Genomic DNA, 24,782 nt, shown 5'->3' on the forward strand with positions numbered 1-24,782 from the left:
TGATGCAGTACAGGAAGGGGGGGCCCTTTTTAGGTAGGGCCCATCATTTATTTCAAACCCTCCCTGTGTGTGTCAGCCTATTGCTGTACCTAGCATGGTTGAGTGTACTTGGCAGGAGTCTTGTGTACACTTTCCTGCCCCTCTAGTGTCCTTCTCTGAAGCACCAATGGCCACCTAACTGCAGATGGTTATAGGGCACATGTTACCTCAGGACAGGGAGATCAGCGGACTGATCTATTCTTCTGACATTGCGTTAGACCTTGTTTATGACTATAAGCAACTCATTCAATTCTGAGATCTCAGGAGTTTGGGCCCCGAGTGGGATGCGCAGAGGAGTTCCAAGATGAGTTTTCTGATTGTGCTTTGGTTCTTTGCATCAGTTACTAAATAAGGCTAGGGTGGGGTGGGGTGGGATGCTGTGGAGAGGGGATAGAGCTAGTGCAGCAAGAGCCAGCTGATCAGCAGAACAGTGCTTATTTGTGTTGCTAATTAAAAGAAAATTCATTTCTGAAGGCTGCCTTAAGATTTCCCATGTGCACAAGAGGGTGAGCCAGGGTCAAAGCTGCCTTTTAGAGATGGGAACCACTCCATGTAGCCTAAGCATTTAGTAGATTCACTGCTCACCATTAGGCTCACAGCAGTATGAGAGCTCTGACTGAATTTACTTTCTGATCATTTCTATTGTGTAAGACTGAAAAATGTGGACCTGCCTCCAAGGTAATAAAGAATAAAGAAATTTGTGTTTGTTTTAAATCACTTTGCCCAATATTTTGATATGAGTGTAAGGACTCAGTAGACTCTAATTTGTCTTTACCTTTTGCTTTTTGAATGATCAGGTTATGCTGTCTCTGATACCATTAACATACTGCTTGTAAATAACATAACCACATTTCACAGTGACATGAATCTCTTTTTCCTCATACAATTGAGAAATCCAGACCAGTTGGTTGCAGGCAAGATTTGATTTGACTGTGTTATCATAGTCCTGCTTCTCTTTGCTCTCTCTCTTTCTCCACTGTATTAACTTCATCTTAGAGCTGGTTTGTGTATTATCAGATGCCTTGGTACATATAAATTCTTGTTGATATTTCTGTTTTTGCAATGAAAAGATTATCTACAGTCCTCAAAGTAGTTATGTCTTATTAAACTTAATCACTGGGCAAAGAATTGATGAAGATGGACACAAACAAACCAAAACAATGAATACCATCATGGTGGGGGAAAAGGTACTGACAGAGGTATTGGAGAGCTCGGTAAACTCAGAGCCATTTGGCGGTGTGCCGAGAGCATGCATGCCCCTAAGCCCACAGGAGGCTGATGTGGCTGCCTTACCAAACTGGTGTCAGCCCACTCTGGAAGCCAAATTGAGATTTGGTAATGGGCCACCGCTGGCAGTGACTCTACGTTGCTGTCAGCTATTTGTAACGTTGAGGAACGTGACGCAAGACTCCATTCACACCAGTGGGAGCTGTGCATCGGGTTCCCCTCTGTATTTGGGTTCTCTGGAAGAACAGAACTAATACAATGAATGGGGGGGTTTATTACAGTTCCCACAAGATGGTCTGGGTAGTCCAACAATTACTGTATCCCACTGAAGAGACTGAGAACTCAGTAGCTGTTTATTTCTTGAAGCTAATTATGTCAGCATTCCCAATCGGGTGCTGAAGGCCTGGGGGATTCCAGGAGAGCTGCTTTTCTTCAGTCTAGATTAGAAGCTCGAACATGCTGGGTTCTGGTACCAGTGAGGGAATGTGTCAGCAGCAATAAACAGCAGCAACAGTAGAGTAGTTGAGCTCACCAGTGAGATGCAAAGGCAGGCAGGCAAAGAGCAAAAGCTTCACCCTCAGACTTCCCTGAGGCAGCCTCCCACACTGAGGGCGGAGTCTTCACATTTCAATGAATGTAATCATGTCTGTCCTTCACAGGGATTCTCCAAGGCCAACCTTAATCTAGACAATCCATCACAGGTGCATCTTAAATACAGGGACTCTTAAATAATTTGGATCTAGTCTGACAATGGAGATTAACCATAAGATCTCCCAGTAGACGTCATAGGCCTATCAAGAAGGGGAGGGGCTGGAGAGGTGGCTCAGCAGAGGACCCAAGTTGGGTTCCAAGTTCTCACATCAGGAGCCTCACAATCATCTGTAACTCCAGATCCAGGGATCTGACGATCTCATATTTTCTTCTGACTTCTGAAGGTATCTGCCCTCATGTACACACACACACATAGAGGCATGCATGCATTCACACATGCGCATACACACTAAATAAATAAATGAAAAATGAAAAGGAAGCAGAACTAAATTCCTTGCCTTTGTTTCTCCTGGAGATGGATATGTGGCAGCTGAGTAATTGATTTTAGTGGTGATTTGGATGTCCCCATCTGAGTCCTATTTAACAAGAAGTTTGAAGTTTGGGGCCTTACAGAGCAGTGTCCTGTGTCTTAAGCTTTCCAGTGTATTGTTTTCTAGAGTCTCCTAGCATATAAAAACAAAACAAAACAAACAAAACAAACAAATGACCCAAACTCAGAAGTCTTTTGTGGACTATAGAAATTCTCAGGATACAGGGTGTGAGCAAGGTCACCACCGGGGTCACTCTCAGGGTATGATGATTCATCTTGAGTGTCAACTTGATGGCGTTAAGAAGTACACCTCTGGGTGTGTCTGTGAGGGTGTTTCCAGAGGGAACTCAATAATGGGGAAGATGCTCCTGATTGGTGGCACTAGGGTGGGGGTGGGCCAAAGGAGGAAACAAGGCATCCTCTTCTTCTTCCTCTTCCTGTCTGCCATGAGGTGAAAGCCTTCTCTCCAACCTTGTCTGCAGCTTGGCTGTTCAGCTTGAGCTCAAACCCCAAAGTGCAGAGCCACCCACCACTCCTTTTGGTTGTTTATATAGGTTCTTGTCTATTTGTTTGTTTGCAGTTCAGAGTACCTAACACATCAGTTCTGCTAGGAGCTGAGCTCCTACCTGTGAAAGACAAGTTCGGGGCCCTGGGACAGACCACTGGGAGCCCCATGACTGTGGAGGGTATGGCTCTAGAGCACTCGTGGAAAGGGCATTGGGAGACAATTCACAGAACCTTCTGATCCAAAGTACTGAGGCCAGCTTGTGGTCCCCACTCCTGGGCCAGATTTTTTCTTGAGCATTACCCATGCTAGAAAACCTGTGTTACCTCAGGAATATGGTCTCCTTTGCTGACTTCCTCTTTAAATGTGTACTAGAGAATAATATTCAGACTCTCCTACTTGGTGTGTGGCTTAGGCAGCTAACAACTTTGGCTATTGTAGGTACAAAGGTGGCAAAGTGGTAGGCTGTGTAGTCAGGTACCCTGGGCATGGTGCTTGGTACTACTGATGCCAGGCTTGGTACAGGGTGACTTGGAGGGCACAGAGTAGGGATGGCGACTAGCATCATCTAGGTACTGCCCTGTGGGTGGAGATGGTGTGACTAAGGGTAAGGTAGCTCCAGCTTGTATGACTCCGACAGCCTTAGAACAAGATACACGTTTTTTCACAGTTCATTTAAGCCACACAATAAGCCTGTGGCACAGGTTCCTAGGGAACCCGTTTTCCATTTAATGGCTGAGACTGTTTCTGACCAGGGTCCCTACTAAAATTTTGATGTTAAATGCCTCCTCTCCTCTCCCTGGCCACTCCCCCCCACCCCCCAGAAAAAAAAAACATTCATGAAAAACTTGGTCTCCAGCCTGAGACATTATTGGAAGGAGGCAGATCTGCAGGCAGGGAGAAGGTTAGGCTGCTGGGGGTGTGCCTCTCAGGGCACAATGGGAGCTTGCTTTCTTCCACCTTGAGTCTAACAGCTCCGAGTGGTTCCCTTTTGCTGTGACTGCTGCTGCCCAGTTCAGAAGCAATGGGATTGAAACATCTGAACAGAAACAAAGCAAACTGTTCTCCCATGTTCTATCACAGTGATGAACCATGTGACTGCTACAGTCACAGACTCCCCAGTCTCCATCTGCCACTAACATTAGGCCCCCATGGTCCCTTGGAGTTGACTCCTCTCAAGAAAAGCTTTTGTCCCAAAGGCCAGAGAGGAACTCCAGGGCCCTGTTTCCAAAGAACAGCTGAGCTCAGCAGCTGAGGTCATAGTTTGGTAGCCTAAGCAGATGCCCCTGCCTCCTGGTATCTATGAGGGGACTGGATCTTGGGTCCCAAACACCATAATACGAGTTTGCCTGTCATCCCCACCCTCTAAGATCGTAGAAGGGCTGAGTCTGAGGTGATAATCGCTGGGAGGCTTGGGCAGCAGGCACTTCAGGGAAGAGGAGGCAACTAGTGGCTGGGCTGGCCATATCCTACTGAAGTCCTATCCCCCTTGGTGCTGGCATAAGTGCATGTGCTAAGGAAGGGCACGCTTTTGTTCTGTTTGCATTTCTTATTTGACCTTGGTCCAGCTGGAGGGTGATGAATGATGACAAAACACAATGTCATTTCCTAGCAAATCAAGGTCAAAAGACAACAGGAAAAGCCTGGATTAAACTCTGTCAACTTGGCCCAAGAGTTCTCCCAAAAGAGGGTGGAGCTTGCAACTTATTAGGCATGATATTATGTCTGTTCACAGCTATATGTTTGTGTGTGCACGTGTGTTTGTGAGTGTGTGTACCTGAGCACACATGCACGGCACAACACTTATGTGGAGGTCACAGGATAACTTTAGGAGTCATTTTCCTCTAAAACTATGGGTCCCAGGAATTGAACTCATGTCATAGGGCCTGGCAAGAGGTGACTTTATCTTTGACAGCCCAAGATCCTGACTTATATTCACAGTAAAGATTTACAATGAAACACCTTCAGTAGTTTTTTGGCAAGATGTTGGGATGGAGCTAGGCTCATATCACAGGGGCCAGGTCAACAGGATATTCTGAATGTTTGGTCTCAGTAGTCACAATGTCATGTCTGCTTTCTTCTCTGTACTAGGAACAAGACACCCTGTCCAGTGCCCTAGGGAAGGGGAGATGAATCCACCTTTGAAGGATTTAACAAAACATATGGGAGCACACTTAAAATACCAGGGGGAGATCAGGATCTGACCCGCTCCCTGCTCATATCTTCCTGCCTCTCGCAGGGAGCACCTCTCCTTTCATTTGTGACTTTCCTGTACGGTGTTTGTAAATATGCCTCCACCTGTTATTTTACAGGCTGTCTGCGAGCATGTTGTAAATGATACCAGGTCACAGCATTTATTTTTTCATCTGTAGCTGCCTTCTTTGCTTAACCTTCTGCTGGAGAGTTTCACCCACAGGAGTTGTAGCCGGAACATGCCTTGTCGGGGTGGTGCTGCGTGGTAGTGCCGCTTGTCGGCTGCCATTGATGGATGTTCAGCTGCTTTCCAGTCTCTGGCTGTTACAAACAAGGCTGTCATGGATATTTATGTGTATATCTTGGTGAACGTGAGCCAGATTCGTGAGGCGTGCTTAACAAGGAATTGCTGTGGGGTTGAGGCTGTGAATCTTAAATTTTACTAGAAGTAGCCAAATTGCTTTCCAGACTGGGTGGGCATAGCAAGCAGCAGCTTCCTCAGCAGTATGTGTGAGTCTCCTCTCTGCCCTTTCCCTGACAACACTCAGCATTTCAGGTTTTTTAAATGTTTGTTAGTCTGAATGCATTCTCTGCCTGTGGTGGGTTGAACGAGAATGACCTCCATGGGCTCATATATTCTAATGCTCTGTCTGAAGTTAATGGAACAATTTGGGAAGGATTAGGGGGTGTGGCCTTGTTGGAGAAGGTGTGTCAATGTGTTTGGGCTTTGGGGTTTCAAAAGCTCATGTCAGGGTCAGTCTCACATACTCTCTTTCTCTGGCCCCTGCTTGTGGATCAGGAAGCAGGTTCTCAGCTCCCATGCTCCCTGCCACGATGCTTCATGGACTCACCCTCTGAAACTGCAAGCCCCAATAAACTCTGTCTTCCCTCAAGTGTTTTGTTGTGGTGTCTTTGCAGCAACAGCGGCCTTGATTTCTATTCCCTACCTGTCACTGAGACCGTACACCTTTCATATATTTATGTTTATATATTTCTAGTTGATTTTGTTTACTTGCTCTTTTGAGATGACTGGGCATAATCTTTGCCCCATTTCATCTCTTCTTGTGGTCAATCTAATCTATTGTCTGATTTATGTATTGCAGATATGTTTTTCTCTATTACTACTTTCAGTGTGGCACAGGGCTAAGAGTGTGGACTTGAGGGCCATCCTGCCCGGATTAAATCTTTGGTTCAGTACTTCCTCTGTAGCCTTGGCTAAGCTAATTCATCTGCGAAGGCCTTGGTTTCCTCATCTGTGAATGGGGCTGGTAGGGGTAAGAGGTTTGTATCTGTGAGGCAGATCTGTATCCCCCTTGCACTGCTATCACAGACTTCCACAGGTTGAATAACTTATAAAGAATAGACATTTCTGTGGCTCACGGTTCTGTGGTCTGGGAAAAACAATATGAAGGGACTTGAGTCTGATAAGACCTGTATCACCCATGGCAGAACATGAAAGGGGAAGACAGAGAAGGGGACAGAGAGGGAGGAGAAAGAAAAGAGAAACCCACTCCTGTGATAACTGAACCACTCCCTTGATACCTGGATTAATGGATTCATGAGGACAGAGACCTCCTGGCCTAAATACCTTTGAAAGGTCCTGTAGCTCAACACTCGCATTTGGGTTAGATCTCTGGTGGGTGAACTGTGGTGGACACAGCTGAACCATAGCAGATGGTGATGAGCTTCATCTAGCTCTGCCCTTCGAGGTCACATGGGAGCCTGTACACGGGCATTGCTGCCCTGTCCACAACCACTGTGGGTTCTGTGTCTTCCTTTGATGGGCTGGCAGGCACTGCTGCGCTTAGCTCTCAGCCTTCTATAAATCCCTCCGTTCAGTCCCCAAGCTGCCTGAATCAAAAAACAAAATCCCAGCCTCCCTCCATGGGACACCTGAGAATTGGAAGGCACCAGGCTCCCCACAGCAAAAATAGAAGCTTCATTTGCTTTGTCAAAAAATGACAAGTGAGAAGGGAAGCCAGCAGAGGTGGCTGAGGAGGCTGGGGAGCCCTCAGTGGTCCTGAGCACCATGAGGTTGGAGGCAGCTGTGCCGGTGTGCCAGCAAACTACCCCTTTCTCTTTCATCCTGGCCTCCCACCGGCATCGCGGTTGGTCTGTGACATCCACAGTCTTGGCATCCGAGGCCCAGCTTTTAATACCTCAGTGCCGCACTGTCCTCTGGCAAGACTCCAGAAAACAGGATGGGTTTAATGCAGAGAATCATTGGGAAAATATGTCAGAGATTATAGGGAAGGCAGGCTTGCCAAGAAGGGTACAGAGAACTGTGCTCGGTCGCACAATGGCATCGGCTGTCTAAGGGCAGAGTTACCTAAGAGAAAAGTACAGCTGAGGCAGCTAACCACTCGTTCCAGAAGACCTGTTAATAAAGTAGCCTGGATTTGCAGTCGTGCCTTGGTCAGGACATGTTCTGGGAAGTGTAGTGCAGATCCTATTCACACACACTAAGGTTCTGTGCCATCACTGAGCATGCAATCTCTGTCGAGTGCCAATGTATGTGCCGTTTTATATCACATGGATACCGTGACATCATTGAGTGTATAGTCTTGGTTTTCTGTCATCAGTGGGATACGTTACTGACCAGCTGTCATTATGTGCTGTGTGACTGTTTGATGGTGCCTTGGAGTATGCTCTGCAGAAACAGATGCCAGGTGAGCCCCAGAGGGAGGCTCAGAGTGCTGCCTCGGTACATTTCTGAGAGAGAAAGGCTGGCATTCAGAGGACAAGTTTCTGGGCCTAAACCAATAGTCCACATCTGTACCCTCAACTCTGCCTGCAAGGTGGTACCACTAGAGGCAACAGTCCCCGGAAAGAACTGGTCTGAACCGATGGAGACATCTCCCACCCAGTCTCTGCTTCAGAGCTGGAGCAGGAAGTGAAAGACAGATAGCTCAATGTTACTCGTTGCTGCTGTGGCCCATCACCTCCAGATTCTGAATGATAGTTTTCCAAGTCTGGGGTTTGTACCCATCTTAGTAACGACAGTTCACACGTTATTTTTAAGTCTTGCCAGTAGTGTAGTCAGAAGCACCTGCTGTAACAAGCAGTTGTTTTTGAAACTTTGAGATCATCAAAGACTCACTTTAAATCCAGCTTGTTCCCAAAACATTTGCACAAATAAGAGTCTTGAGACTTGAGCTTTTTATTCTGAAGATGCAGCTTGCACAGGAGGAAAATAACACATCTCATCTTTATAAATAGAGTTATTAGCATTGAAGGCTTTGCTTTGCAGTCAGCTTAGGGACTTAGCAATTCAGAATCTTCACATCTTCCTTATAAACAGTACCTGGGCCTCCACTGTGCCCATCTCTCTTTCCTCTGGCTCTGAGGACCTGGGGACACTTCCTGAGCTCACTCTCTCTTTGCTCCCAGAAACACTGCTAAGACCAGCTCTTGGAGTTGTGCCTCTGGGCCCCTTTCCTTCTTTGTCCTGGAAGATACTTGTTCTGTCCACCTGAACAGTCTCTGTGTATCATATCAGTTAGTGACAGCCAACGTGTGCTCTTGGTCTGGGGAGCATCCATTTTCCATCCCAAGAAGTCCCATCCCCCATCCTGGGTGGTCTGTGGAGATGTGAGCCATCTGGATGCATTCTTCTCAGGGCGGGTTGGATGGGGTCTCCAGTACCAGGTGCCAGGAGACCATCTATTCTGTAGCCTACCTGCCCAGTGCCTGCTTCTCTCAATGAGGCAGCCCCAGGGCAAACAACAGTTACCCAACCAACAGTCCTATGTGTGCAGACACAAGTTTGGTGCCAGGGTATGTCACGGGGGTTACAGGAGGAATCCCTTGTCTTTGATGCTTCTGGATCTACACCAGCCCTTCTGGCAGGGACTCCTTGAGGCATCCCAGGGCTTCTGCAGTATGTGGCCCGGTCCTGTCCACAGATGTCTGCAGGGTTATTATCCCACTTCACACTGTGCTCTCTCTCCATCTCAAGCACAGAGTTCCAGACATGCCCAGACTGAGCCCAGCATCTAGCCCTTTACCATGTGGAGTTTTCCAGTCAGCACACAGATGTTAATCCATAGCAATGTGGTCAGCAGGCTATTAGAGGCAGCCAACCAGTCCTCTGCCGCTCTAATGGCAATTCCAGTGTGGTTGGGTAGGATCAGAGTTCTTAGCTCTAACCAGTGAGTTGGATGTATTAATGTTTCCATCTTCCTGGTTCCTCACTCCTTCCAGGTCTGGGACTTTATGAAGCTGTAACAGTTGCCTTAAATTTCCTAAGAAAATGGCTTCTAGGTTGCTTCTGATGTGCCTGTGCCACCCCTGGGCATGCACATATTCTTTCCCTGGAGACCTTGGCTTTAGATGGATGGTTCAATGAGCTGCCTTGCCAGGGTGGGCATGGGGTGCTTCTGGGCTTTTAAACATATGTATTATATATATGTGTGTGTATGTATTTATTTGTATATATATTTATATACATATTTTTATAGATAGTCTCTCTATATAATATTTGCATATTATGTAGCATATTTATATATACTATACTTATATAATGTTTGTACATATACTTATATATTTATTTATATGTATTTATATAACTATATATTTATATGAATATATGTTTATATGAATATATTTATATATAAAAATATATGTGTATGTGTATATGTGTATATATATATATATATATGTATATGTATATGTATACTCACAGATCTTTTTCTCTCTCACATACACATACATACACAGCAGCACTCAGACACATGCACACATGATCTGGGACCTCCCATTAGCATCAAAAGTATTCAGTAAGTTCTGAGTCATCCCTCTAAGGAATCTTTACTTCCAGAATGCTTGGAAACACAGCATCTGAAATGCTGAGTTTGACCACGGACTACTTCATTCCCAGAACCTGGCATATTGAAAAGCACAGGACCAATGGCAGCAGGTGAAGTGGTGTCCTGTGAGGAAGTTAATGAGTTCTGGTACCTGATTGCCAGAAATCATAGCGGTTATCTTCCTGTGAGAAACTGGTCCTTAGGAGTGGCATTATGACATCAGATAGCTGGAAGCTATTCATTGGATATATTATCTATCTCTATTTCCCCACTGTGGATTGAACAATAGCCCAGCGTGCTTTTGCTGTGGTGGTCCCCAAGGAAGCGTGTTCTAGGAGTCCCTGCACCCTGAAGGATCCTAAGGTAGGCATGGAGAAAGAGGAATCCTTTGGCTTGAATTTGCATGTCTTTCTTGGAAAGCCGAGCTGTGGGAGTCAACCATCTCCCACCTCCATCCAAAACGAAAGCCTATGAGTGCAAACTGTCTTAGCCCTATGGGGAGACTTCAGACTGAGGGTGTCCAGGACTAGGAAATGATTTTGATGATGGCTGTGGGGTAGAGGAAGAGGTGCTGTCTAATCACAGATGGCTAAGGAGGCCTGCCATGCCTACTCCTGGGCAGGGAGAAGGGAGCAGAGATAGACTTTGGCAGTGATAGGAATGGCTGGACACAGTAGATGTGCAGAGAGGCCCAGGTAACCCCAGTAGGCAGGCTATATTTCTGTGTCCTTTTTAGCCACTGGCAGGAGCTGGAATTTTTTTGCTGATCCAGTTACCTAGAGGGATGGCTACCGACTCTTCTGGCCTTCAAGGCCTTCCCCTGCTCTCATGAAGGTCCTGGAGAGGTTGAAAGAATCTGGTGGGGTGGTAGGTGACCTTGCTTTTGAATTAAAAGGCTGCTGGGAAACTGGAGAAGATAAACATGAAAAGAATGCAAATGAATTGCATCAGAGTGGACAGGAGCCCTGACTCTACATCCACTGGGGATGGCTGCGTGGAGCCTATAAATAGGCACTTAAGGCCTGGTTCTAAATTGAGTTCAGATGTGGGCCTGTTTCCTCGCATGGAAAAGTATTTGTGTAAGGTATAACACACCCCACTGTTCCCAGGCTGGAGAATTTTGTGCTTTCTTGGGGACTCTATGTAGAGCAGGCGGGGGATGTGCTGCTCCAGATGAATGAGACTCTGTCCTTTTCAGGGGCCTCAGAGGAGAAAGAGCTTGTAGAGAGAGGCTCTCTAGGGAAGGAGTTCCCTGAGGGCAGGGAAGTGAGTCCCTAGACAACTCCTGGGCTTCTCCCAGGTGCCCCTGTTCAGGAGCAGGTAGGAAAGTCTAGACCCAATGCATACAAGGACCTCCACAGGCTCACAGTGATTTGGGATGATGCCAGATGGTCTGGAATAGAGGCTGAGATGCATCCTTAAGGGGAGGAGTGTAAGCTGCATGTATGGTGGGATGGAGATCCTGGTTTCCCAGCTCTCTATTCCTGCACTGCATTACTCCATTTTCTGTTATGCTAATAGTCACCTATGGATAGGTACTTTTTTGGGGGGGGGATGCTTTATTTTGATTCTTGGTTCTGGAGGTCCAGGGTTCAGAGCTGCCTGTTGGGATGGCCATCCTACCGGCAGCGTCCCCGGTGTGCATGCATGTCCTCAAGTGGTTAGCAAAAGATCAAGTTGCTTGTGTGTTCAGATTTCTCTCCCTCTTCTGATAAAGCTGCCAGTGTGAGTGGTGGGAGCTCAAGATGGCTGGTCCTATCCTGATTATCTCTCAAAGCCCCCACTCCCACCCCAGTGTCCCCCAAGCACCATGGTTAGAATAAGTTCTCATCTCTAAATATCTCACCACACAAAACCAAACTCTGACAGTGTTATAAGGACAAACTTGTCTCCAGGTCTCAGCACTGGCTCACTAGCCTGGCACCTTACAAAGCCACCTCTTAACCAACTGAGGAGCAGTGACACCAGTTCCTCATGGGTAAGTGAAGTGTTTTACCCATGGGACTGTACCACCTACGCTATGCACCAGCTCAGTAACTAATTGCTTTTGAAGGGTCCTGGGTGGCAAGCTCGTGCTGCGTACCAGGGCATTCATTTGATGTGAATGTGGCTTAAGGTGCTATTCTGGGGGGTTGGCGGATGTTACTTACCCTACTGCCTTTCAAAAAGCGCTTTTTTTTCCTCTTCTGCCTTGTTTTCCTAATGTGTTTGTTAATATGTGTGCATTCTCTTCTCCCTCTCTTGCTCCCTCCTCATTGGTTTGTGTGTGCACGTGTGTGTGTGTGTGTGTGTGTGTGTGTGTGTGTGTGTGTGTAGGCCAGAGGTCAGCCTTCAGTGTCATTGCATAGGTGAGACCTAACATGCTTTTTGAGATAAGGTCTCTCAATGGCCTGGCTATGGCTGGCCAGTGAGTTTCGGGATCGGTTTATCTCCATCTTCTCAGTTCTGGGATTACAAGTACCAACCATGGTTGGGTTTTCTTTGTGTGTGGGGGGCGAAGGGGAGGCATTCTGAGGATGGGCCTTGGGTCCTCACGGCTGTGCTCTCATTAAGCACTGTGCTAACTGACCTATCTCCACAGTTTCAATAGTCACTTTCCTTCACAGTCATGAATAGGCTGTGTAGGCCTTTGTTGATGCCCACATACTGACTGCACTTTGGGAAGTGGGTGTGTGGTTGAAATGCCTCATCTGTGCCCCTCACTTGGGGGTGATAAAGAAGCCTCCCCAGAGAGCCGGAATCTGTAAGGCACTGAAGTGCTATGGATGCACCTGACTTTTGGGAAGCACCTGGGCAGTTATGTGAGCACTAGGCCCCTGGCACTCTAGCAAGGGCACAGAGATGAAGGGTCTGCAGATCCCTTACCAGTCCTTTAGAGGATCCTAGTCATTTTTATTTTCTTTTTTCTGTACCTGAGGTGTTCCCATGGGTTAGGTTAGGACAGATGAAATTCTCTAGTCCTGGGAGATACCTACCACTAAGAACGTCTGCCCAGGGAACCGAGAGTGACCATCCGGCTTTCTTGGAAATGTGATCTTGCAAGTTGAGAGAGTTGAAGCCATTGTTTGCTTGTGCCAGTAGAAGAGACTCATTTCTTTCTCCCCAGTGAATGCAGCCATCCTCTCTGACCTCAGACCTCCCAGCAGGTAGATGAGTTGCCTTTCCCGTGCAGCTGCCTATGAAGCCTCTGGAAAGTGGCAGGAGGCAGCCTTTTAAAAGGGAGCAGAGGAGCTGGGGAGCTAGAGCTCAATGAGTAATGTGTTTACCCGCAAAGAGGAGGACCTGAGTTTGGACCTCAGGTACTCATGTAAAAATCCGGGTGCAGTGGCCTGGGTCTGTACCCTCAGCTTTTAGAGTGTAGAGACAGGAGGACACCCAAGGTTACTGATGAGCCAGTTACTGAGCTCTGGGTTCAGAGAGGCTGTCTTAGAAATAAGGAGAGAGCCTTGATGTTGGATTTTGACCTTCACGTGCGTGCGTGCGTGCGTGCGTGCGTGCGTGCGTGCGTGCGTGCGTGCGTGCGTGCGTGCGTGCGTGCGTGTGTGTGTGTGTGTGTGTGTGTGTGTGTGTGTGTATACACAGACCACACACACAAAAGAAAATCCTTTATATTTTCATCCTGTTTGAGCTGTAGCATATGGAGAAGGGGTTTAGAGTCAGTTCTGAGGACAGATAAATCGGATTTTCTCCCTGATCCAACCGGGGTCTGTTGAGTTTTCCTCCTCAGCTTTCATTTGTAAAGCAGTCTCTGTTTAGGGAAGTCGAGGGCCTGGTCCTCCTTCCTGTTCTCTAATGAACCTCTTAGTCAGGAAGGAGGGCAGAGACCCTTGACAGAGAGAGTGAGGGAACCCTTTCTTTCCTTTTACTAACTCTTCATTGTCCTCCAACCCTCACATGGACCCCAGCCTCCTTTGAAAGTGTCATAGAACAAGGGTTCTGCAACTGCTGGGGTCAAGCTTTGTTGTGGGAAAATGCATATTCATGAGGCCTTTGAAGCACTTCATTAATATGCAGGTAGCCGCTCCTTCTAGAATGGTACATAAGCCATCATTATTTGCCCAACATGTTTTTTTTTTCCTAAGCAATAATTATGCAATGGAATGGCTAAAGAAACATTTTTAATTATTTGTTTAGGGTACTTTCTATCATCTCATTAGAATTATAATTCATTCACTTTTACAGGTGATTTGGAATCCTCACACTTAAATTTGTATGCAAGGAAGCGCTCTATACAAGCACCATTGCCATTGCCATTTCTAGAACTAAGTCATTTCTTCTGTTCCTTCCAGGAAGACTGGATCACCAGGGGAGCTCTCAGGACATTATCACAGCACTCATTTCTGGTAAGAAATCAGGGGTGGCGGTCTTGCATAGAGCCAGGCGGTCTTGCCTGGAATTCCTTCTTGCTTCTGCCATATGCAAACCAGGATTGCCTCAGCAGAAGGATAATACATGGCAGACAGACCAGTTCTGTGTCCATTTCCAGAGGTATGCGGGGGTACAGTTCTGTGTTCCTGAGCACAGACCTTTGAAGCTGGTTTTTGATTGACTGCCAAGGAGTAGACAGACCCTGAGCTCCCCACTGCTCATTTGCTTTGCCTGGAACTAGTCTTTGCCCACCACACGACATCTGATAGTACACACAGAGTCTTGTTGCCCTTCCTCTCTCCTTCTACTGTTCCTCTGAATACTTATCCTTCTGGAGAGTTCCAGGTACTAAAGGTTGAGATGAGCAGCTGACCTGTCAGCATCCAACACAGACAACTGCTGTAGGTTGACTGTCCCCAGTCTGAAAATTAGACATCCCAAAGGCTGTTGAATCAAGTTAGCTTTTTGAACACTAGTGTGCAAAGTCCCAGAGTCGATCTCTCACACTGTAAGTAAAAAACAATAAACACGCCCTCCCAACCCCCCAACGAAACAAAAGTAAAACAGCAATGATAGACATAGCAGAGTATGTCTAGCTAACATTCTTAAGTCTAAACACTCAGAAATCCTAAGCACATCTAGTCCCAAGCATTTTAGATAAAGTTACTCCACTTGTAGTATGCTTTGAGAAGCCTGCCATTAGGAAAGGCTAGGAAGTCAAGCACAAGACATCCGAGTTAGATCAGAAAGTGGCCAGGCGGTTCCAGGTTATCATCTGCCTGTGTTTGCCCTGTAGGACCCTGCAGGACAGAGTTTGAGGCCAGCCTTGTGTTTGCAAAGGGCAAGGTGGAAAGGTGAAATCTATCTTCTTGGGCCAGAAGCGTACCAGCTGGCCTGGATATGGGGAACCTGCTGGATGGTTTAGGGTGTGGTTCGAGAGTAGGGAGGGTCGTTAAGGTCAGGAAGCCAAGCATTACACCATCTTTGTGTCCTGACCCAGAGCCAGTCAGCACCTCTGCTCAGCTCCATGACTTCCCCTGGATTTGTGAGAAGGAGCAGCCACTGGACTAGGATGGAGTGACCATTCCGTACCACTCATAGGCAGGTGATGGTCTGTGGTGTTCAGAAGGAGAGGGAAACTTCAAGAATTCTATGAGGGGACACTGTGTATCATCAGTTCTGAGGATGAAGGGAAGGCTTGCCAGGGCAAGAGTGGGCTTCTGGAGTCAAGGCTCTATTTAGAAGCAGCGATTTGCCTTGCTCTGGGTAGCACAAGCCCATGGATCATAATAGTGATTTTTGGTTGTTTCTTTGTTTGTTTTTGTAAAGCAAGGTAGCTCTATCAATTTCCCTTTCTAATCTAGCATCTACCTTTTCTTTGAGGTACTCAGAAGGCTGGTGCTGTACACAGACAAGGATTCCTATGCAGCACATTGGCAAAGTTCTTGTCACAAATGTCATGGATACATTGTGCGGTGGCTCTTGGCTCTCTGTGGTGCATTCATAAGCAGTTAGGAGTTGTAGAATAGTCAGAGCTGTTCTGGGGGGTGGGCAAGTGGGGGGGGGACAAGGTGGAGCTTCAGAGTTGCTCTGTGGCTTCTGATGGGTCTTGGCTGCGTGTTTCCCAACTGGTTCTCTGTCTATGGTTTTTAGATACTCTGTAGATTTACTCTGTGCTCTCCATAGACCTTTCCCATCTCAGTTATATTTTCTATTAAGGACTGTGCGCATAATTCACCCTTAATCTCAAGAGGCACATTGGCCTTTCTCAGCTTTGAAAATGTTAGAGCATTTAGGGGCCAGGTTCTGTAAAGGGACAAGGTTTTGTTTGTAACTTGTGGGGAGGACAGCATGTGAGGGGGGGACCTTCATAATGAGGACATAGCCTCATGAACTGGAATGAAAGTCTAATCCTTTGGAGCCTAAGCCATACAACCAGTTCATCCCTCCTACCCTCCAGGAACTACCCACTGTGAAATTGGCTCCTCAAAATCTTCCAGAATGAACTCCAGGTATATTTCAGTCAGATGGCACTGTGGGGTGGTTCAATTTATACCTCCAAAGTAGAAGGGTTTTGTATATTTTTCCTTCCAAGCCTATGAAAAGGCCTGATGGGTTTTATGTGTCCTGAAATACTGACAGAGGATCTGCACTAGTTGCAGTAGCCAAGGCCCTCCCAAGCGCTCTTACTTTCTGCAGTATGATAACCCATCATTTAAGTGAATGTGTTCATCACCCTTCCCTACAGTGTCCCCGAAGGAAAGCATATGCCTTCTTAGAAAGAAAAGTGGCGATGAAATGGATAATTTTAAATGTCAATTATGCCAGAATGAATCTCTGCTTGGGGAGTAGCAGAAAGAACCAAAGGCTTGGCTTTATATCTTTTCCTACTGCAAATGGAGCCGTTTTATAATCGTGGAATACTAATACCCATGATGTGCCTGGTGTCTTGCAGTAAAATAACTTTATAAATGTGCTTCCACGTTCAGTAAAGGTTTGAGATCCTTTTCTGTTTTTGCCTAGAATAATCGATTTGTAGTCCTCATCATTGTCTGTATGTGTATTGGACCTCTATTTATGGAAAGCCTGGGGAGTAAGATGATAAGCTCAGTGGTTATCCTGCAGGATCACCGAGACTCTACTAAACTGTATTTAAGTTGTAGAGGGCTCAGAGTATCAGGAACGAGGTGCTGCAGTCATGAAAATGGCTGCTGGAATAACTAAAACTGCTCCTGCCCCAGCACAGATGTGTGGCAGGGATATGTGAAGTCTTGACAACCATGTTTGATAAAAACACGCAGAGCCAGAGCACTGAGAGGGTGTCTTTTGCCCAGGGCTGTGGGTTCTGGATGTAGCGCTGCTGTGATTGGGACTGTGGTATTTGTGTGGTGACAGAGGCACAGGTGACACGGACAGTGACTCTTACGGTAAGACGTCATATGTAATGATTCTGGAAGGGCTGAGTTGTGTTATGGTCCCAGTGACAATGGTCCTGCTAGGTATTTTCCCTATTGTATGACAAGATGCCTTAGTTGCTTTTTCTATTGCTGCGATAAAGCAGCCTGAGTAAGGTGACGTATAAACGAGAGCATTTTACTTGGTAAGCATTTAACTTGGTAAGCCAGTTTCAGAAGCTTAGAGTTTGAGCCTGGCTAAAGGAAGGAAGAGCCCAGAGCTCACCTCTTGATCCACAGGCAGGAGGCTGAGGGAGTTAGCTAGGAATGATGTGGGCTTTTGAAGCTTCAAGGTTCCCTCCAAGTGACACACCTCCTCCAACAAAGTCATACTTCCTAATCCTTCTCAAACAGTGCAACCGACTATGAACCAAGCATTCAAACATACGAGCCTATGAGGGCCATTCTCATTCAATCCACAACAGCATAACTTGGTAAAGACAGCCTGAAGGGGGAAGATGACTTTTAAGCTCGTGGTTTCAGAGATTTCTGTCCAGCAGGGTGGGGGAGGCGTGTGAGAATATGGCAGATCTGGGGAGGTGAGGTAAGGCATGGCCATTTAATTCATTTTATGGTGTTCACAGAACAGAGAAAGAAGCAGAAGCATCAGTTTAGCCTTCAGCAGCCTGTTCTTAGTGAGATCCTAGTCTTCCAACTAGACCCCATGCTCCTAAAGTCTCCATTTCCAAAACGGTGACCCTAGCTAGAGGTCAAGAACTCACCATAGGAACTAGTGGGAGATGCTTTGTATTTAAGCCATATGATTGATTATTTAGCAACACGTAAAGTGGGATCCCATATTATAGCTCACACGGATGAGAATACTTGTATATGAAGAAGAAAAGTATGAGGAAGACCTTCCCTCCCCCCCCCTCAAAGAACAATTAATTCTATGTCAGTAAACACTTTAAAGAGACCCAAGTTGCAGTAGTTATAATGGATGAGTGTAAGTGATTAGCTTTTTTTTTTTTTTTTTGGTCTGTTGCAAAGAACTCTTTTAAGAAATCAATAAGAAAAAGATAAGAGAATTGAAAAATGGGCAACTATCATGAAAAGGAGACAAATGAACACTTCTCATCTTCAATTGGGAAACTGCCAAGACAGACAATGACTGTTTCGCATCCATAGTTTGGCAGATTGGATAAACCACGAAAGAGATGAGCAGGGGTTGTGGGGAGGTGACTTTCACGCCTTTCTTATTGAGGGCAGATTGGTTAAAAGTGCCCCAGAGAGCAACTGCACAGTTTAAAAAGAATGACCCAGCCATTCCATTCTTGGGTGTATATGCTTTGTGTTGGCCATGAGTTAGTTAAGGTTTTCCAGAAAACCAGAAGTCATGAGATCAACCTATTAACCTATCACTTACGTGTCTTAAGATTTACTATAGATAGGTTTATTTTATTACAGTTATTGGCTCACATGTAACAAGGTCCTGGGATCTGCCCATCACAAACTTGGAGATCCAGCAGAGCCCATGGCCACACAGTCCCAAGAACTAGAGTGCGGAGGGAAGCTTCCTGGCCAGGCCCAACAGCCTCATAGCACAGAGGGCCGGGCACCGATGTCCCGGCTCAAGCAGTCAGACAGAGAGCAGTTTCTGTCACCTCTTTGTTCTATTCAGGCCCTCCATGGATTGTTGGTGGTCCCCTAAGCCTGCGAGGGCCATCTGCTTTATTTAGGATATCCGTTCAAATGCATATCTTCAAAACTACCCTAAGCTAGGTAGCCAGAACTCAGAGTAGTTAGCCAAGTGTGGCCCAGTCAAGCTGACACATAGAAATTACCATAGGTCACATGAACTTTTTTTTTTTTTTAAAGAAATTAAAACATAGTAGAAGCTACCAGGGCTCTTTCTACATAGGAGAGAATGTCTTTACTGCTATCGTGGGTCTAGTGGTTTGAGAAATAGAGACTGAGTATGGTTCAGCCTGAGTGGTGAGTGCTCATGGGCCTTCGCCTCACTGTACTTTATGTTCTCTTTATCTCATAAAGCTGATGGAAGGAGAGGTTGTGGTAGGACTGGGGAGATAGCTCAGTTGCTAAAATGCTTGCCTTGTAAACACGAGGACTGAAGTTTGACTCTCAGGATGCATATACAAAGACCTGGGTGGATGTTTTTAATAAATACCAATACTGGGGAGGTAGAGACAGGTGGATCCCTGGAGCATCTTTGTATCCAATAGCAAGATGTAGGGACTGGCAAGACAGCTCAGCATGCTCTTGCTCCTAAACCAGATTGCCTGAGTATAATTCTATGAGAAAAGTGAATGAGAAAGCCCTGCCTTCTGCTCCTGATCTCTAATATTGGTGTGGACTCCTATGACAGCTGATCTGTGTTCATAGCCCAGTGCTTCCTGGGTAATGGAGTCTGAAAGTATGGGGTCATTATTTAATTCTACTTTCTTAGAATTAAGAATTTAGTTAGAATTCAAGAGTCGTGGGTCAGGTGGGGTGTGCCACTGATGGGCGCTCTTGGATGCTGAGTGTCCTCTCGAAGAGGCACGAAGGAGACATGGTGGTGGCCCTGATTATCTGTTCTCAGATTCAGAATGTGTTTTCAAATATTTGGAAACTTCTACTCTGACACCGACTGTGTGTGTGTGTGTGTGTGTGTGTGTGTGTGTGTGTGTTTAAAGTTGCGTTAAGAGAGGGGAAAAAAATCACCAACACCCTGTGTAAAAAGATGAAAAATGTGTTAAGAAACTAGCACGGGGAGCTGCGAGTAGGTTGAGCACAACATAATTAGTGTGATTAAACTGAAGGAAGTCAGCCTTTTCTGTAGGTAATTTTTTATTAATGATATTCAGATCGGGTTAATTATGTCCAATTCTAATTAATGGTAGCACCGTGCATGTAGGCTTTCCCAAACTTTGTTCTGTGGAGTCCCAGGCGACGCTCCTGAATGTAGTCCACTCATCCCTAGCTGGACACATCCCCAAGAGCCATGCTAAATACAGGCCTTGGAAAGTTCTGTAGGGAAGAGACCTATTTAATTCAATCAAGTGCACCTCTCCAAGCTTGTTCCCACCATGGTGCTGTCAGTTACCCATGGAATTGTTAAGCTCTAATACACCTGTGCTTTGGACCTTTAGGGAATAACAAACACCCATGTGAAGACACTCACCATTTTTTGGGTGGGAGTGTCAACAGTTCAGTTTTGGAATGAGCTGGAGCCCTAGAGGAGAGGCGGTGTTCTCAGCCTGCCAGTCAAGGCTCAGCCACAGACTCAACAGGGATGGGTTTTAAGAGACTGTGAGGAAGCAGTTTATGTGGTGATGCTGTCTGTATAGGCAGGCCTGAAATCTATCGGAAAGGCTGTGAAGAAGGGTAGCTGAGCTTCCTGCATGGGCAAAGCTGCAGTCCACAGGCAGAACATCTTTCCAAAGGATGCTTCAACTCTGTGTTATGTTGAGTCCGTGAATTGGGAGTGTTGATTCTTGGTTAGGGAGGGTGTGGCTTTGTTGGAGTAGGTGTGGCCTTGTTGGAGGAAGTGTGTTACTAGGGGCAAGCTTTGAGGTTTCAAAAACCTAAGCCAGGCCCAGGAGCTCTCTCTTCCTGCTGCCTGAGGTTCCAGATGTAGAATTCTCATCTTCTTCTCCAGCACCAGAACTTTCTGCATGCTGCCATGCTTACCACCATGCTTGCCACCATGCTGATAATGGACTAACCCTCTGAAACTGTAAGCAAGCCTCCAATTAATTAAATGTGCTTTCTTATAATAGTTGACTTGGTCATGGTATCTTTTCACAGCAATAAAACAGTAACTAAGAAGTTGGTACAAGCGAGTAAAGTATTGCTATGACAAGCCTGACCGTGCTGCTTGTGAGCAGAATGTGGATTTTGGTACATTGGATTAGGAAGGCAGTTGAGCACTTTAAGCAGGGCTTAGTGGGCTGTACTCAGAGAAGCATGGAAAAGAGTGGTGCTAAGAGCAATGTAGACTGTGATGGTTTCATGAGGTCTCAGAGGGAAATATTAGTAGGTGTCCTAGAGATCAATCTTGTGTCATTTTGGCAAAGACTGTGGCTGCTTTTTGCCCTGTCCTAAGAATCTCCCTGAAGCTAAATTGAAGAGTTTTGGGTTAGTGGCTTTGGAAGAAGAGATGTCAAGACAGTCTAGTATCGACTATGTAGTATGGTTATTAGTAGTCACTGTGGAGATTTATGATGAAAAGGAACAGGCCAAGAAAAAGTAAAAAAAAAATACAGTTAGAGGAGAAAAGGAGTTCCCAGAAGTGTAATGGAGCTAAACTCAGTGTTCAAAGAGATGAAAAAAAGAGATTTAAAAAAAAAGCATGATGCAAAGCGGAATAAAGGGAGTGGTGACCTCCGGGCAAGACCCCACCAAGCTAAAGCTTCCAACTGCTGAAAAGCAATTAAAAGCTTCCTCAGTGAAGGAAGCCACCCACAATGCATTGTGTCACAGTTCGAAGTCTCAGTGTTTACCAATCCTAACACCACTGAAAGTCCAAAGTCTCTTCTGAGACACTTCTAGTTTGGTTTCTGTAGCTGTGATAAAACACTTCAGACAGAAAGCAACTCAGGGAAGAAAAGGTTCATTTCCTCTTATGCTTTACTATCCATTATGAGGGAAGCCAAGGCAGGAACTGAAGACAAGAGCTTGGGGCAGAAATCCAGGAGGAGAACGGACTGCTTACTGGCTGCTTCTGGGTTACATCCAGCCACCTTTGTCTAGAGAAGGAACTGCCCACAGTGGGATGAGCCCTCCTACATCAGTGAACAACCAAGAAAATGCCCTATAAACATGCCCCCAGGTGAGTCTGATGGAGGTGGATGATGGTCTCTCTTCTCAGGTGTTTCCAGTTGACAACCAAGAATAACTTTCACAGAGACTGGAGACAACCTTTTAGCTGTGAACTCCTATAAAAAAACAACCAAAAAACCAAGTTATATACTTTTAGTGAACAATGGCATAAAGATTACCACTCAAAAGAGAAACGGGTAGATAGCAAAGAAAGATGAGTCCATAGCAAGACCTAGCAGGGCAAACATGTCCAGCATCTGGGGCTTGTGTTGGACTCATCTGGGCTCCAAGTACATTGAGATCACTGTCTTCCCCCAGCCACAGTACATGAAACCTCTCCCTTGGGGCAGGTTGATTAAATGCTTGAAGTTTCTACTGAAGACTTCTATGGTCCTTGCACCATCAACCTCCTGGGGTTCTTACTGCAGTTTAGGTTTTCTTTTTGCAGTGTCATGCAGTGGCTTCTCAGGACCTCCTTGCAGAAAGCATGACAGTGCTAAATATTGCCCCAGTTCAATGACTTTCTGGAAATTTTGGCCAAGCCTCCATTACTCTCTTGTATCTCTCATGCCTATAAAACCAATACCTCATAGGTAACGGTATAGGTCTGCTGTCAGTTCATGATATAGCCTGACCCCTTGCAGCAGCCTGTGTGTTTCTTTGAGATCGACCCCGAGGAAACACTTGGCTGTGTGCTAGCATTTGGACAGGGAGCCCCTAGAGTGGTATTCTTAATTTAGACTCTTTTAAATTAGTTTTCATTTCACAAGCAGGACCCTTTACTGGGTGAGGTCTTGATCTCAGGATACCTTTCCCTTTGTCCCAGTGCAGAGCATGCTGTATTTTATTTTTGATGATGCTCATTAATAGCAATGCCACTTACAACCTGCTTTGAATGCAACTGTAAATTTTCTTTTGCAAACTATATACTTACATCTCTATTCCACTTGACCTCCTTCATTGTAAACCCAGATAAATTCAATGTGTAGTAACCATATTACAGGGTAAGTGCTTTCCTATTTGAAAAATTTTCCCACCAAACAAAGTAACTGATTATATTTTAATTCAGCCTCAAGGTCTCAGGACAGAGGCAGGATGGCATGAGACTTTTCCAGAGCATAACATGAACTGCCTCTGTTCTCCACCTCTGAGAGAGTCTTTATTGCTGTTTCAAACCTTATGAGCTACATCCCCACTGTTTACATTCCTCTTGGCATTTTCTTTGGACTCCCATTGGAATGACGCATTTAACTCCATTTAAAGCATATTAGAAATTTTCTACTTCAAAGTTCCAAACTCTTCCACATCCCTCTTACAGACTAACTCTAATGGCCTGAGAACCACATAGCCAGGTTCATCTTACTTTTGGTACCAGTTTTCTATGTTAGTTACTTTTTCCATTGTTGTGGCAAGGAAGCAAATGTTTCCTTCAACTTAAAGTTTTTAGGATACAGCCTCTGTGGTAGGGAAGACATGGTGCCAGGTGGTTCCATGGTAGCAGAAATGGGCATCTGGGACTCCTCACATGTTGGCAGATTAAGACACAGAGAGTGGACAGGCTGTAATATCTTGATGACCTCCCCCAGTGTAGTGGCTATTCCTGGTTGTCAACTAACCCTGACTAATACACCCAGGAATCTACTTGTTGCAGGAAGGTTCCACTTCCCAAATGGCTCCATAGCTTTCCAGACACTGCCATTTCCAAACATTGGGGACCAAGTGTTTAAACACATGACTCCATGGGGGAACATTTTCCATTCAAACCACACAGCTGCCATACCCAAAGGTTGCTAGAAATGTCCATGTGGCATTTTTGCTAATTTTTGAATTTTAAAATAATGAATGTACTATTTTGAGATAACTTCTTTCATATCATGTAGTGCTTATGAGTCATCCATTGGCATTGAATGTGGTTGTCATTTACTGGTGACTGCTGTTCAACATTTACATGGTGTTGATATGCAAGAGTTTGTGTTTTCTTCATTTGATGGACAAAGATCCTTTTCCATTTTGGGGTCATTATTGCTTCTAGGAATATCCTTATATGTTGGGTGCACATGAATGCATTTCTAGGGAGTATCTCTTTAGGGATCTAATGGAAAGGCTGTAGGATACCAGGATGTATTTGTGTTTTAGCTAACAGGACTAATTCATTTTCTGAAGTGGTTGTTCCAAATTCCACTTTCAGCTCTAAGTGCCAGGGTTGAGTTTGCTTCACATCTTGCTACTAATTGCTGTTGTCAGCTTTAATTTTATATCTGGCAGATGTGTAGCGAGATCCTGTAGCCTACATTTGCATTTCACAGAATACTAATGAAGTTAAATATCCTTTTAGAACTTTCTTATTGTTTTTTGGAAATCTTACTTGAAGTTACTGTGCAGGTACTTTGCTCAGGTTTTCTGCTGGCTTTTCCCTTATATCACCTTGTTGGAGTTCATATATTCAACACATTGAGCCTGTTATATGTATGAGTGTGTGTGTGTGTGTGTGTGTGTGTGTGTATGTGTATGTTTGCTATATTTCCCCAACATATATGTATGTGTATGTATGTATGTATATATGTGTGCACACACATACACATATGTTGGGGAAATAAAGCAAACATATACACATACACATATATATATATATGCACACACATACACATACATACACACACATGCATATAATATATGTTAGAGAAGTTTTCTTAGATGTTTTCTATCTTGGTTTCAATGGTAGCTTTTGATGAAGGGTTATCAGCCTTATACTTTAAGTCAATATGGTAAATGTCCTCGTGAGGACATTATACACACTCCAGAAACTTGAAAGCACTCTGTAGTTCCTTTAAAAGCTAATAACT

The 24,782-nt window shown here is 45.4% G+C and overlaps 1 protein-coding gene across 8 annotated transcripts in view; it reads left to right on the forward strand.

Moving 5' to 3' along the window:
• Apba2 (amyloid beta precursor protein binding family A member 2) overlaps positions 1-24,782 on the forward strand; it is a 227,677-nt gene that overhangs the window by 98,462 nt on the left and 104,433 nt on the right. For 6 of the 8 annotated variants that reach the window (XM_031386875.1, XM_031386881.1, XM_031386876.1 and 3 more), the window contains one exon: positions 14,143-14,196. The exons of 1 other annotated variant lie outside the window; for it this stretch is intronic. The gene's annotated coding sequence lies outside the window, so the exon portion shown is untranslated. The remainder of the gene's footprint in view (positions 1-14,142; positions 14,197-24,782) is intronic. One more of the 8 variants, XM_031386879.1, reaches the window with a different exon arrangement.

This window comes from Mastomys coucha, unplaced genomic scaffold (genome assembly GCF_008632895.1).
Source record: "Mastomys coucha isolate ucsf_1 unplaced genomic scaffold, UCSF_Mcou_1 pScaffold21, whole genome shotgun sequence".
Lineage (NCBI taxonomy): Eukaryota > Metazoa > Chordata > Mammalia > Rodentia > Muridae > Mastomys > Mastomys coucha.